This window comes from Pseudonaja textilis, chromosome 3 (assembly GCF_049901715.1).
Source record: "Pseudonaja textilis isolate UNSWEBS1 chromosome 3, rPseTex1.2, whole genome shotgun sequence".
Taxonomy (NCBI): domain Eukaryota; kingdom Metazoa; phylum Chordata; class Lepidosauria; order Squamata; family Elapidae; genus Pseudonaja; species Pseudonaja textilis.
Window position 1 is genome coordinate 41,292,712 of NC_141992.1, and position 13,794 is coordinate 41,306,505.

The following is a 13,794-nucleotide window of genomic DNA, read 5'->3' on the forward strand; positions in this document are numbered from 1 at the left end:
ACCTGCCAAGAATTAAAACAACAAAACCAAATGAAAGCTAGAGTCACTGAGAGAATATCAAGAGCATTCTGCCCATTTTGTCCTCAGAAAAATAGATATTTTGATATTGCTACCTTTTTAATGACTGGAGAAGCTTTCATCATTCTCAACATTGTGATTTAAAATGTCCAAATATGTCTTTTTTTTCTTGTAGACCATTGCCTTCTAGACCATAGTTGTACATTTTAATTGAGAAATAGAAAAGAAAAGAACCAAGGACATTGATGTTCCATTAACGTCAATATTAAATTAATGGTGTACATTTTTACTCTGAAGGATACCTTAAAAAGTTTATTTCTTCAGTATGACTTTACTTCTTCTTTTCCTGGGTACTTGCCTTCACACATTCTGTTGTTCTAGAACAGGGGTATCAAACTTGCGGCCTACAGGCCAGATGCATCATGTGCTGGACACACCCACCCTCATATTAGTGAAGGGGGAAAAGTCGTGATCCATCATGTGACAGCAACATGACGATGTGAGTTTGACACCCTTGCTCTAGAATGAGAATTCTGGTTACAAGTGGACTTGAGCCAGGAGATGTTGCAATTTTGGATCACAGATCACCAATCCTCAAGTCAATTCATCACCTGCTGAAATTGGCATTAATACCAATCCATGAAAAGCAATAATTGTTTTAATGACCAATTCAGAATGAATAGTGAGGGAATAGGAGTGTTTTATATCTTTAATTATTTTGACAATTAGATATCATATTTATCTTGATGCACACCTTTTGTTGAGGTAACCTCCAAATTATCTAAGTCAGGAATTCAAAATAAAAGCCAGTGTTGGAACTTAAATAGCTAATAGGATTTTTAAAAAATAGATAAAGGCAAGTAATTTTCTTTTTAGAATTGTCATGGAGAAAAACCAGTGCCATAAAGATATAATGACTTAGCTCTGTGATGGCAAACCTATGGCACGCATGTCACAGGTGGCACGCAGAGCCATTTGTGTGGGCATGCGAGCCCCAGCCAAACTTACCTGAACTGCACATGCATGTGCCTCCCAGCTGATTTTTGGCCCATTTGAGGCCATTTTCACCTTCCTGGAGGCTTGAGGGAAGCTCCTGGAGCCTCAGGAGGCCGAAAAATGGGCCTTCTGGAAATATCAGAAGCACCGAAATGGGCCCGTTTTCAACCTCCCGAAACTCCAGAGGCTTCCCTCAAGCCTCTGGGAAGATGAAAATGGCCTCCCCACAGGCTCCAGAGGCCCTCTGGAGGCTGAAAATGGGCAATTAAGGTATTTCTGAAAGGCCTGGTATGGGCACTTCTGTTATTTCTGAAAGGCCTCCCAAGGCTACAGAGGCTTTCCTCCAGGAGGGCAAAAACAGCCTCAAATGGGCCAAAAATCAGCTGAGAGGCATGCACATGCACAGTGCAGGTAAGGGGATGGGGTGGGGGTGTTATGTGCACACACACAGGGGGGCAGGGGGCATTGCATTGTGGGTGCCGGCATGCACGTGCATGCTTTTGGCACACCACAACAAAAAGGTTCACCATCCCTGACCTAGCTAATATAAAGAGAATTATGTAGAGAAATAGATGATATATAATAGAGATGTAGATACAGATGGTATAGCCATAGATGATATAGCTACAGTTATAATTAAAGGTAATGAGATACAAATACAAATATATATTTAGGGATATCATGGCCATGGATAAAGGGAAATGCAGTTCAAGGTATTTTTATAGAGGAGTAAATAATGACTCCTATGCTGAAATTTGTATTCAGGTGGTCAATAGCTTTTTTTTTCTCTGAGAAAGAAGATTCTATTTTTCTAGCCCTTCCTAAAATTGCTTAAGAATTTCTTTTAGTGACTGTAGTTGTTGAACTTTATTTCTGAAGTTTACAGCAGGTGGCAGTAAGTTAGCTAATACTGGCTGATCTCAAAAGAGCTTGGGAATTCCAGGAAATTCCAACCCTGGAATAAGACAATAGCACACCACTTCTATATGCTTCCACAAAAGCAGTATGAATGTGTTTGTATAGTTGTCAGGTATCAACCTTAACACAAAGAAGACTTTACTTTTATCTTATTGCTGAGGGGTAGCAAAAAGAACTGTGCTGTAGACAATTCACAAATCACTATGATCATCTGACTACCTCTTCCTCCATGCATTCTTATGTCCTTCTCCATCTTTCTAATTCTTTCTGATTCTAAGTTTCTTAGGGATACAGCAAAAAGCTGAGTACCAGCTCTATGGAATTTTGTAATATTGCCTTTATGCAGCTTCCCCTTTTGTTCTTGATATTTTTCCTTAAATAATTATTGATCTGCCAACATGAACTTTCTTGGTAGTAAGGATGTAATCACGTGACCTCAATTTACAACATTTTTTTCCAGGAAACCTGAGTTCTCCTGACCCTGGGCTTTGCTTAATGACCACCAAAAAGGTTGTAAAATTGGGCACAGATGTGTGATGAACTGCTTAGTGACTAACAAGACTTACTAATATAGTTTCAGGCCCAGTTATGATCATAAGTCAAGGACTACTTATTTAACCCATTTTATGGCTACCCATCTATCTAAGGAACTCTAGGCAGTAAGCAGTAATCAAAACAAACCAATTATTCGAATCCATTAAAAAGATACTGAGTCAATCTTCCACATCCATACTAGACTTCCATCAACATCCTGGTCCCCGTTACTTAGGGAAGACACAGTTTTTCATGGCATTATGTTTAAGGTCAGGCATATCTATAAATTAGGGAAAAGTTATTGGACTACCAGAGTGCTGTGGCAAAGCCTGCCTCCTCTCCAGAACTCAAATTATTTATTTTTTATTCATTTTAGACTTAAAGATTTCTGAATGGTCATATTTATATTGGAATAGTCCCTTTGATACAATTTATATTGTGTCTTCTTCCTGTGCTAAGTAGTGCCATTTTAATCCTCTCTTCCTGTAAACATTCAAATAATATATGGTATTGGGTTGGAAAAAAATTCAACAAGCAAATAGTGTATCATCTATAACAATCTAAGCATATCTGTAGATTGTCTGCAATTGTTTATGTGCTTTCTTGACTAATACTCAGTGGCTCTATGATTTATCTTGTATTCATTGTAGTTCTTGTGCTACAATTTTTTTTGGCAATTATAGTGATATATATGGAGTTTTGTGGAAGAGAGTTGTTTACAAAGACACTATCTTCATCTTTGTCAAGTGATCCATTTGACTCAAACCAAGAATCAGTTTTACTGCTGTTGTAATCCTCTTTAAAGAGAAAAGAGCTTTGATAAGTGAGCAACTTTATGCTCAACACAGATTTATAAAAATAATACAAGTTATAACTGCTTGTTTGCAAGCAGTGTTGCTAAAGAAGACACTTAAAAGTCTCATGAACTTTAATAGTTAAATTTGGCTAGTTATGCTCTTATTGTCTGAACATTTCCTTCAACTGCAATGACTTTCAAAAAAACAAAGGAGTAATATGAAAAATTACTTTTGTCCAATAAACATGTAACTGAAAAACATCAGGCTTGAAAAGAAAATGTACCTTTTTATGTTGCTGAGGAACAGATCATCAGCTCATATTCATGGAAGTGTAGGCAACAGCAAGCTTACTCAAGGTACAACATTCATCTCATTTTTCTTGACATTACAAATCTCAATGTTGTGCTTATTTGAAGCATAGTTAATTGCTTCATTATTAGTAATTAAAAGGATTTTGTGCTTTTCCCCACATCAGTTGAGAAAACCTGAGCAATCTTGATTTAGCAGAAAGATCCCCAAATCACAGTTATTCAAGGAACAGAAAATTAATTATACAGTGGTTATTAATATTAACTAGATTGACTATAGACTCATTTGCACTGCTTACCTAACCCATTGTTAAAATGGGGTAGCAACTATATTTTGAACGCCTGGTAGAGAAGACAATGCTTTATACTTAATGTATCTTTTCCATTGCAAATGTGATCTCTGGATGCATTTTCCTCCTGTAATTTTTAAGCCATTTTCCCCCTTATTCCCCATCAAGTGCTCCTGCCTCTTTTACTTCATTACAAGCTGACTTCAGCAGGTCATTAGGTTACTTTGCAAGAAAAGAACCCCCTCAGCAGAGACAATGGTGAACATGTTTCTTAATATATTCTACTTTCAACAGGAAAGCTGTAATAATATATTGGTTAAAACACTGGCCTTCTAAATGGAAATTTGCTGTCTTAAAGTCTGGTAGAATTTTTTTTTATTTATTATTTTATTTCTTTAAGTTACTACTTTTCCCTGGGCATGTTTTGGTAATAAAATTAGCTGTCCACTGTGTTTCATCATTTTCCAGTCACTTGTGGTGGAAGGCTTTTACCTTTTCCCTACCAATGGAAGAAAATAAAAGCTTCTTTTCATCAGTCATGGTTTATCAGTAAACCTAAGCCTTAAAACACATTCAGTCTTAACTAGGGTCTGCTAAAATCAAGCCACATTATAACTTGTAATTTGAAGATGGCATGCTATAAAGAAGCCATAGCCCAGACCTAATCATTCTGCATCAGGATTATTCGAAATTAAGAGTGGTAGTTAATCAACATAGGAGTGAGAAGGATAAAGGCAATCTTTAAGTGCAAGGTTCACTGTATCTTTCTCCCAGCATAATAAACCACAATAATCATATGAACTGCTCAAGATATCCCTTTGTCTAATTTGATATACACAAGAAAGAAAATATGCAAAAAAAAAATTCCCGATAATAGAAACAATAGGGAAAATGTATAAATGGACATTAGCGGACCTCGCCCGAGCGCGAGACAAACGCTGAAGAAAAAGAAGAAGAAGAGGGAAAATGTATAATAATTTCCCCAAAAGTATTTCTCTTCCAGTTCTATTGCCCTCTTTTTTAGGGACACCAGTGTCAATATTGACATCAGTGACCAAGAGGGAAAAAATCTGTAATATATTTAAAAAACAATTATTGTTTTAACTATTTGATTAATAGAAATGATTAAAAGATAAAAGGAGTTCCCAAACAGAATTCAGACAGCAATAAATATTCTGTTAAATATTCTGTTAAAACAGTTGCATTCCCTAACATTGTAGTATATGAATTCTATGTTTAGTTCATTATTTTCCCTGTGAAATGTATTTTATTAAGGCACATATTTTGTGCTGTTACTGTTATTGTTCTTGATATATGTATTTGACCCCACTGTCAGGCTGAAGAGTGCAAATCTCTTTAAGGGAGAGGAAATATTTATGTTTTCTAAAAACAGAGATTATCCCTTTTTTAAAGCATTACTTTATTGCTGTAGGTACAGAAATAGCTTTAAAGGAAAAAAGCAAAAGCAAAATGCATGAACACATTGTATAACACACAATACTATTATAAGATAAAGTGTTTTTGTTCATTGCAACTTTGTCATTAATATGCTTTGATACTTAGATTATTACTATTTTAACAATGAACACTAAATCTAAATCTATCAATTCTTTAGTTTTTATGTCTTGTATTTTTACACTTGCTTATCTGCTGCCTTTTTATCATGAAAATTCTGACTGTAATGCCATCCCTCCTCAATTGATGGTTAAATTGCAATTTCCATTATGCAGTCAGATATGGTGGAGCCATTCTGTCTCAATAGAGTGTGGACAAGTAATTCATATAATGCATTTTATTGACCTTGTGGTTAAAATGTGTGAAAGGTAGAGACGTCATCACCCTGTCTCTGGAAAGTCAAATCATTTATTTTTATAACTTCTCTGTATACATTCAGAATCAAATGGAAATATATCAGTGACACCTTTAGACAAAAACTGCTGCATTCCCAAGAGAATGATTATTACACTTACTGTTTCACTTTTTCTCACATTAGATTGTAATATTTTCCAATTCATGCACACAAATATTCAACTTTAAGGTTAAAATAGTGCTCTAGAAAGATATTCTAGCATACCTTCTTCCCTAGCATTTTGCTACATTTGGGTCATCCCAATCATTTTTATAGAATAGAATAGAATTCTTTATTGGCCAAGTGTGACTGGACACACAAGGAATTTGTCTTGGTGTAAATACTCTCAATATACATAAATAAAAGGTACATTCATTGAGAATCAAGAATCATAATGTACAACACTTAATAATAGTCATAGGGTACAATCAACAATCAAATCATACTAGGAAACAGTCAATATAAATTGTAAGGATAAAAGCAACAAAGTTACAGTCCTACAATCACAAATGGGAGAGGATGAGTGATAAGGAGTGATGAGAAGATTAACAGTAATAGTAGTGTATACTTTGTAAATAGTTGAACAGTGTTGAGGAGATTATTTGTTTAGCAGAGTGATGGCTTTCGGGAAAAAAATATCCTTGTGTCTAGTTGTTCCGGTGTGCAGTGCTCTATAGCGTCGTTTTGAGGGAAGGAGTTGAAACAGCTTCTGTCCAGGATGTGAGGGGTCTGTAAATATTTTCACAGCCCACCTTTTGACTCATGCAGTATTCAGGTCCTCGATAGAAAGCAGGTTGGTAGTAATTGTTTTTTCTGCAGTCCTAATTATTCTCTGAAGTCTGTGCCTGTCCTGTTGGGTTGTAAAACCAAACCAGACAGTTATAGAGGTGCAGATGATAGATTCAATAATTCCTGTGTAGAACTGTATCAGCACTCCTTGGGCAGTTTGAGCTTTCTGAGTTGGCGCAGAAAGAACATTCTTTGTTGTGCTTTTTTGATGATGTTTTTGATGTTAGGTATCCATTTTAGGTCATGTGATATGGTAGAACCTAGAAATTTGAAGGTTTCTACTGTTGATTCTGTGTTGTCTGGTATTGTAAGAGGTGGTAGTATGGGAGGGTTTCTTCTAAAGTCTACCACCATTTCTACGGTTTTGAGTGTGTTCAGTTCCAGATTGTTCCGGTTACACCATGAGGCAAGTTGTATAACCTCCTGTCTGTATGCAGATTCATCGTTGTCTCGAATGAGACCAATCACTGTTGTGTCATCATCAAACTTCAGTATTTTAACAGATGGATCGTTTGAGATGCAGTCATTGGTATATAGGGAGAAGAGAAGTGGAGATAGCACACAGCCTTGGGGCCCCCCTGTGCTGATTGTACAGGTATCGGATGTGATTCCACCCCGCTTCACCTGCTGCTTCCTTTCTGTTAGGAAGCTTATGATCCACTTACAAGTGTGTTCAGGTACCACTAGTTGATTTAATTTACTTAGAAAAGTGTCTGGAATTATAGTATTGAATGCTGAACTGAAGTCTACAAAGAGGACCCTTACGTAGGTATTTGGAGATTCAAGGTGTTGTAGGATGTAATGCAGAGCCATGTTAACAGCATCATCTGTCGATCTATTTGCTCAGTAAGCAAACAGCATGGGATCTAATAGTCAATCCGTGATGGTTTTCAGGTGGGACAGCACTAGCCTTTCAAAGATTTTCATAACTACAGATGTTAGAGCAACTGGTCTGGAGTCATTCGGTTCCTTGATGGAGGGCTTCTTTGGCACTGGGATGATAGTAGAGTGTTTGAAGCAGAAAGGAACATAGCACATCTCTAGAGATCTATTGAAGATTTGGGTGAAGATGGGGGCCTATTGGTCAGCACAGACTTTTAAGCAAGAAGGAGTTATCTTGTCTGGCCCTGGTGCTTTTCCTGGTAACATCATTTTTAGAACTGAAACCTTTTTACGTCTTAAGTAAGTAAATGCATAACTTCAGTTGTGGTTAATGGTTTGTACATTCACTTGCATGAGATAGCTTTAACACTGTGGCTCACCACGGGACTTCAGATATTCAGCCTTTTACTTGTAGGCACATTTTGAAAATCAGTAATTTATATCATAACATTTCCTGATACCACTTTGAGCTAGAGGCTACTAATAAGGGAATGTATGTATGTATGTATGACACTTCTCATATAAAATATAGCAGGATTATAGAAATTGTGACCATCATTAGCAAAGTTGAGAATGCTCACTAGCTTGATCTCACTTGTGTGATCAAATGTCACTTTTGCTAGTAGTTTGTTTTGCCAGTGAAAATGGAACTTGGGAGGGCTGCATGGAGACCGAGGTTACAGTCTCAATCCTTGTTTGCATTTTGTAATTCAAGTCTTTGCAGCACAAATATCTACTCAAATCATACAGTACACTACATTTCTTTAGAATCTTTCCCAGAGACCACAGAATATCCCAACTTCAAATGGAGAGAATCAATTTTGCAAAGTCTCTTCCTGGTCCTATGGAAAGTTCCATGCCCTTAATCCTCCAAGAGTAGAAGTCCAATGCCAGAGAAAATAGAAAAGGGGGTGGATTGGAGAAATAGACTAGATTAATCATAGTTAATAGAATAGAACTCCACTTCATTTTCTCATTCTGGAATGATGAAAATATATTTTGTTCCTAATTGCTTGCAGCATAAGTCCCCCACCCTCACCAAATAACAGGGAGGATGGTGAAAATAATACCATTCTTATGTATTTTTATTATTGATAGTGATATTAATCATTAATCTGGAACATTTTTGAAAAATGTTGGAAGGTGGTGGTGTTGGTGGTAGTGGTGGTGGTGAAGGAGGAGTCAGAGTCCAGAATGCAGAATACTGCATTGCTTGCAGTAATATATGTTCTTAAATTCACCCATATTACATCTCAGTTGTGTGAGTTGCACTGTCTCCCTGTTTCCTTATGGATGCAATTCAAGGTCGAGTTATCACCTTTAAAGACCTGCATGGCACAGAACCAGGTTATTTGTAGGACTGTCCTTCCCTGAGAACAACTGTTTATCCAATTGAATCAGATAGGGTAGACATTGTCCTGGTCCCTTCTCTGAAATCTTGCCATCTAGTGGAAGCATACCTTTCCTATGGTTTCCCTTACCTTATGGAGCACCCTCCACAAGACCTGGTGATTTAGCATGGTCCCACAATACTGGCTTTTTAGAAGGCAATCAAAACCTGGGATAAAGTTCACCATACATAACTTTAGTGTCATTGGTCATAGGCTGCTTTAAAGGAAGTGTGTGCTTAAAACTGAAATAATTATTTTTCAGGTTGCATTTTGTACACATTTGCACACTGCAAGATAGTAATCCATGGTTTGAAGATGAAATATGATCAATAATTTTATATAAGATCCCACTATTCATATTAAGAAATGCATATAGAAATGTGTTGCTCACAATAATTGGATTGATATATCATGCTAAGATATACAATATAGTTTTCTTACCATGCAGTCATTGTGGTTGATTTAACAAGCCATGATTAAAACTGTGACTTAGAATGATACATAGGATCATGAATAATAGTAGCTCTCCAAGCTTCCCAGTGCAACTTGAAAATGTTAAGCACAGAACCAGCTACATAAAATATTATTTCACTTAGAAAAATAACCATGTTCTAGTAATTATAAACATTCCAACTAGCTATAGGATATTTGCAGATAAATATGTAAATATATTTACATAGCATGTACATGTTTAGACATTTCAAGGAACATGACCACACAACACACAAGATTATTCCCACAATCTGCTAACCTTAACAGCTTGTTAAGATTGTTTTTTGTTGCTTTTGGCTTTGTATGTGATTTGCACCCAGCTCATTTGGTTAATGTATAGTTCAACAAATTATGTGAAGTTAGATAATGGGCTCAGTGACACATTATAGAAATACAGCCAGGATGTATAGTGCAGCTTATTTTCATAACAATCTGCTAAGGGGTAACAGATCTAAGCTGCAACAATCTGAATATCTGCCAGATGGAAGCAAAAAGATATAGAAACGTAGCATTGTGTAGTCACTGGAATTTCTGCAGGTGAGATAAGGTAGTTTAAAACAAGTAAAATACTCTATGTTGATAGGTTTGAGTTTCTTTTGTGACATACTTCAGCTTGTTATGGAGAAAGATTTGATAGCTTCATCCTCCATACAAAGACTTTCTAGATAATGTAATATTTACTGCTCATTGTAGAACAATTTAAGGCTATGAATTGTCTTGAAAACTTGGGAATTCTTGCTTTGTGGGAGTACAGGAGTTTCTTTTTTGGTAATCTTGGGCCTTTAAACTCAATTACTTTTTCTATTTCTTTCTTGAAAAAGGCTCCCAAATTTTTATACTGGTTTAATTTCCTGGGTAGATATCCTTTGATTGCAAATGTGGGACCTTGCATTAATGTTAATTCAGCAGTTTTTTTACTTGTGATACATGCCAATTAAATGGGCAGCCATACATCTGGTATTTTCAAAACAAAGAATTAAGAGCTATTTGGCAAAAAAGATATACTACAAGGGTACCCAAGGTCATAGGCAGTCTTATCTGGTGCTGTTTAAAATCAGAGGGGAAATGAGGGAGAATTAATTTCTTAGAAAGCTTCTGATAAGATACAGTAACCACTCTGTGCAGCATAGAGTAATTAATGTATTAAATGGACTGACAGCTATCAAGTAACTATAACATTTTTTTCCTTGAGAAAAGTAGTCTAGTTGTTGCAGACTGAAAGTCCATTATTGAAGAATTGGTGTCCCATGTCCCTTATTGATTTAAGGATTTATTGCTTTGGGGATGTAGGCAACCAGGAAATTATGTGGTTTTAAGAAATAGGTTCACAACTAAAGATGTATCATTGCAAATTCTGACAAATGTATATTTAGATTGTAAAAATCCTATAAGAATACTTGTCTTATAGGGCAGAGAGAAAGGGAGAAAGAGAGAGAGATCAGCTATTCAAGGGGAGTGGGGATATGTGCATTTGTGATGATTACATGTAAAGTTTTCTTCTGACATCCAATTAAATGGGTAGAGTGTCCCCACTATGCCTTTCATAGAGATTGCCCCCACAATACATAAAAGCTTTCCATGGATTAATTTTATCCAAATGAGATTCTGGGTTTATTCATCATGCTAAGCCACGGATCATTTGCAAACAACATTCTGAGTTTACATATCTAAACATAATAAGTAATGCTACCATTTAGCAATATAAAAAAGCCATTTGAATGCCAGTCCAAAGAGTTGATAACAAGAGGTTGAAGAAAACAGAGTGAAAAAAATTTCAGACAAAATCTAGACACTACAACCAATGTATAAAAATAAATAAAATGGTTCAATTCAGTGTTATTTACCTGAATCTCTCCTGTATAATCCTATTTTATTAGCATACACCACATTCTGTGTGGGTATAATCTGGAATTTTATAATATAAATACAGGTGTTTTTTTTAAAAAAATGCTTTCTTAATAGAGAGGACAAACTGCTAAACTGATTAGGTATTAATTAAAGAAGAGTTATTGTAAAATATTTAATTATGAATGTGATTTTAAACACTCCACAAATGAATTTAATCTTTATTTGGGAAATTCCACTCCAGGGTTTTCTAACCTGGGTATTCTTGAGATTTGATTGTTGTAACTGCTAGTCCATTTGAATAGTGTGGCCATTAGAATTTAGCATATTAACTCATTCTGATATGTCTGTTAAGTATTTGATTTTTCAACAGCAACAAGAAGAATTCTACATTGTTGAAAAGCATAACTCAGCCAGTCCATCCATGAGGAGTTGGGAATGTGAGAAGGAAATTTAGCAGTTAATATTGATTAGAAATGTACTGCTGGTACAGGTTTGGGAAAATAGTATGCTTGAGAAAGAGAGTAAATTAGTGCCCTGAAATGACATATTTTTTATGATGTGCCATCAAGTTGGTGGAAAAATTTAGTGACTACATAGATGGATTTTCTTTAGAAGGTTCTGTCCCCAACTTGATCTTTTTAGTCTTCCAACAGTCCAGCAATTGCCACTACTGCTGATCATGTTCTTCTTCTCTTTCATTCCATTTTTTCCCATTATTATAGATTTTTCAAAGAGCTAGATCATTTTATAATGTGTTAAAAGTATGAAAATTGAGATGATATATTACTATACCTAGGTTTCCAATCCATATTGTCTGTGGAAATCTTGGTTAATTAAGAATAATGAGGAACATTTTTATAAATACAGAATTCATCTTCCATCTAAAACATTAGACTTTTTATTTCATTTTAAATGCTATACTAATTATGCCTGCAAAGAATTCTGAACTGAGCTACTTGAAGTAACAGTTGACAAAGTTGACCTTTGAAACATTTCTTGCACTGGATGCTATAAAAGGAGCACATATCACATTAACATTAAAAATGGTTACCAAGAAAAGGTTGAGAAAGAAGCAATGTAATTTACTTTGGAAAACAATAATTTTAATTCTGGTTCCATTTTGTTGTCTAATATTTTTTTCTGTTTTCTTCTATGTCAGGATTATTTTAAATTGAGTAAAATTGTGAAAAGGGTGGGAACTATAGTTGATGATAACTGATATTTTATTTGGCTCCATAGGTTCCTTTTATGTTTTGTTCATTTGTGGGTTAAGAATCTCAGAAAATATCCACTTGAGCAACTCATTGAATGAAGAAATTGAAGTGCTCTGGGAGTTTAGACAAGCACCTGTCACAATACCCCAGACTCTAGGCACTAAGATAGAAGGTGGGAGACTGTGAGTTGACATCTCTCCTTATCCATGAAAATGAGGTGGGTGACTTTGGGCCAGTCACTCTCCCTCAGCTCTCCCTCAGCTCAGCTCACTCAGCAGAGATGATAGGACTTCATTTTCATTACAGTTATCTTCACAATGGAACAAAGTATACAACAAATACAACTTATGTAGAAAAGGGCATCAGGATTGTTTCTTGATGTGCCTCATTTTCAACAAAGCATAATTTCTTCAGACCATCTAACATATGAAATGAAGAGTCTACACCAGCTGATTGCCTTGTGTCCTGGAATCTTGAATATATAAATTTATCAGAACTTTAAAATGGAAATTTGCACACCAGTAGTATGTATAAAATAACTACTAGATTCATATAACCCTGTTCTAATGTGCAATATTATTCTGTTTCTAGATTCTACATGGGAATCATAAATATCATCATGATTGCCAAAAACAAGCAAAAAAATAGACCTAACTTTTTTCGTATAGTTTTTATTAAAAAATTTAAACAAGAAAGTAATAACTAACACAAACTAATAGATGATAAGAAAGAAAGGGGAAAACAAAGAGGAAGCAAAAAAAGGAAAAAGTTAAAGAAAATAATGAAAGAAAGCATAAACAAGTGGCTTCTGTTATTGATATAAATATATTTTGTTATTGGTACAAATGTAGTTTGATCTCTGTCTAAAGTTAACATCATATTGCCATTCTTTCTACAATCTATCCCGTCTAATAGTCAAAACCATAAATCACAAATTCAATTTTTCACTTCTACACAGAAAGAGCTAAGAGGGTTACAGTCACCAAGAGTTGTAGATAATGTCTTTTCTCTAATCAAAGAAGCTGATTGATAAATTTCAGCAAAAACTGTGAACCTCACCAACCATTCCTTCATAATGGGTAGTGTCAAATCTTTCAATTTCTGTGCCTACAGTCATATTGTTGCTGTGATAATAAACTGAACTATTTTTTTTTCCTAACTGTTTAGCCATTAATCCAAACAGAAAAAGTTCTTGGTTTCTGTTGAATATCTTTAAAATCACTTGTGTCAAAGAATATATTTGAATTCAATTATTATCTTTTTTTACACAAGCATCAATCATGATAAAACATGGCTTCCTATAGTTTACATTTCCAACATATATTTGAAGTTCCTTTCTATGTTATAAATAATTTTGCAACATTATTGGTCCTATAACACATCATTTTATAATCTTTTACCCTAAATTTAAATAAGGCCAAATTGTCCAAGTCATCTTTTCCATCTTTCTGTTAATAACTTTATTAAA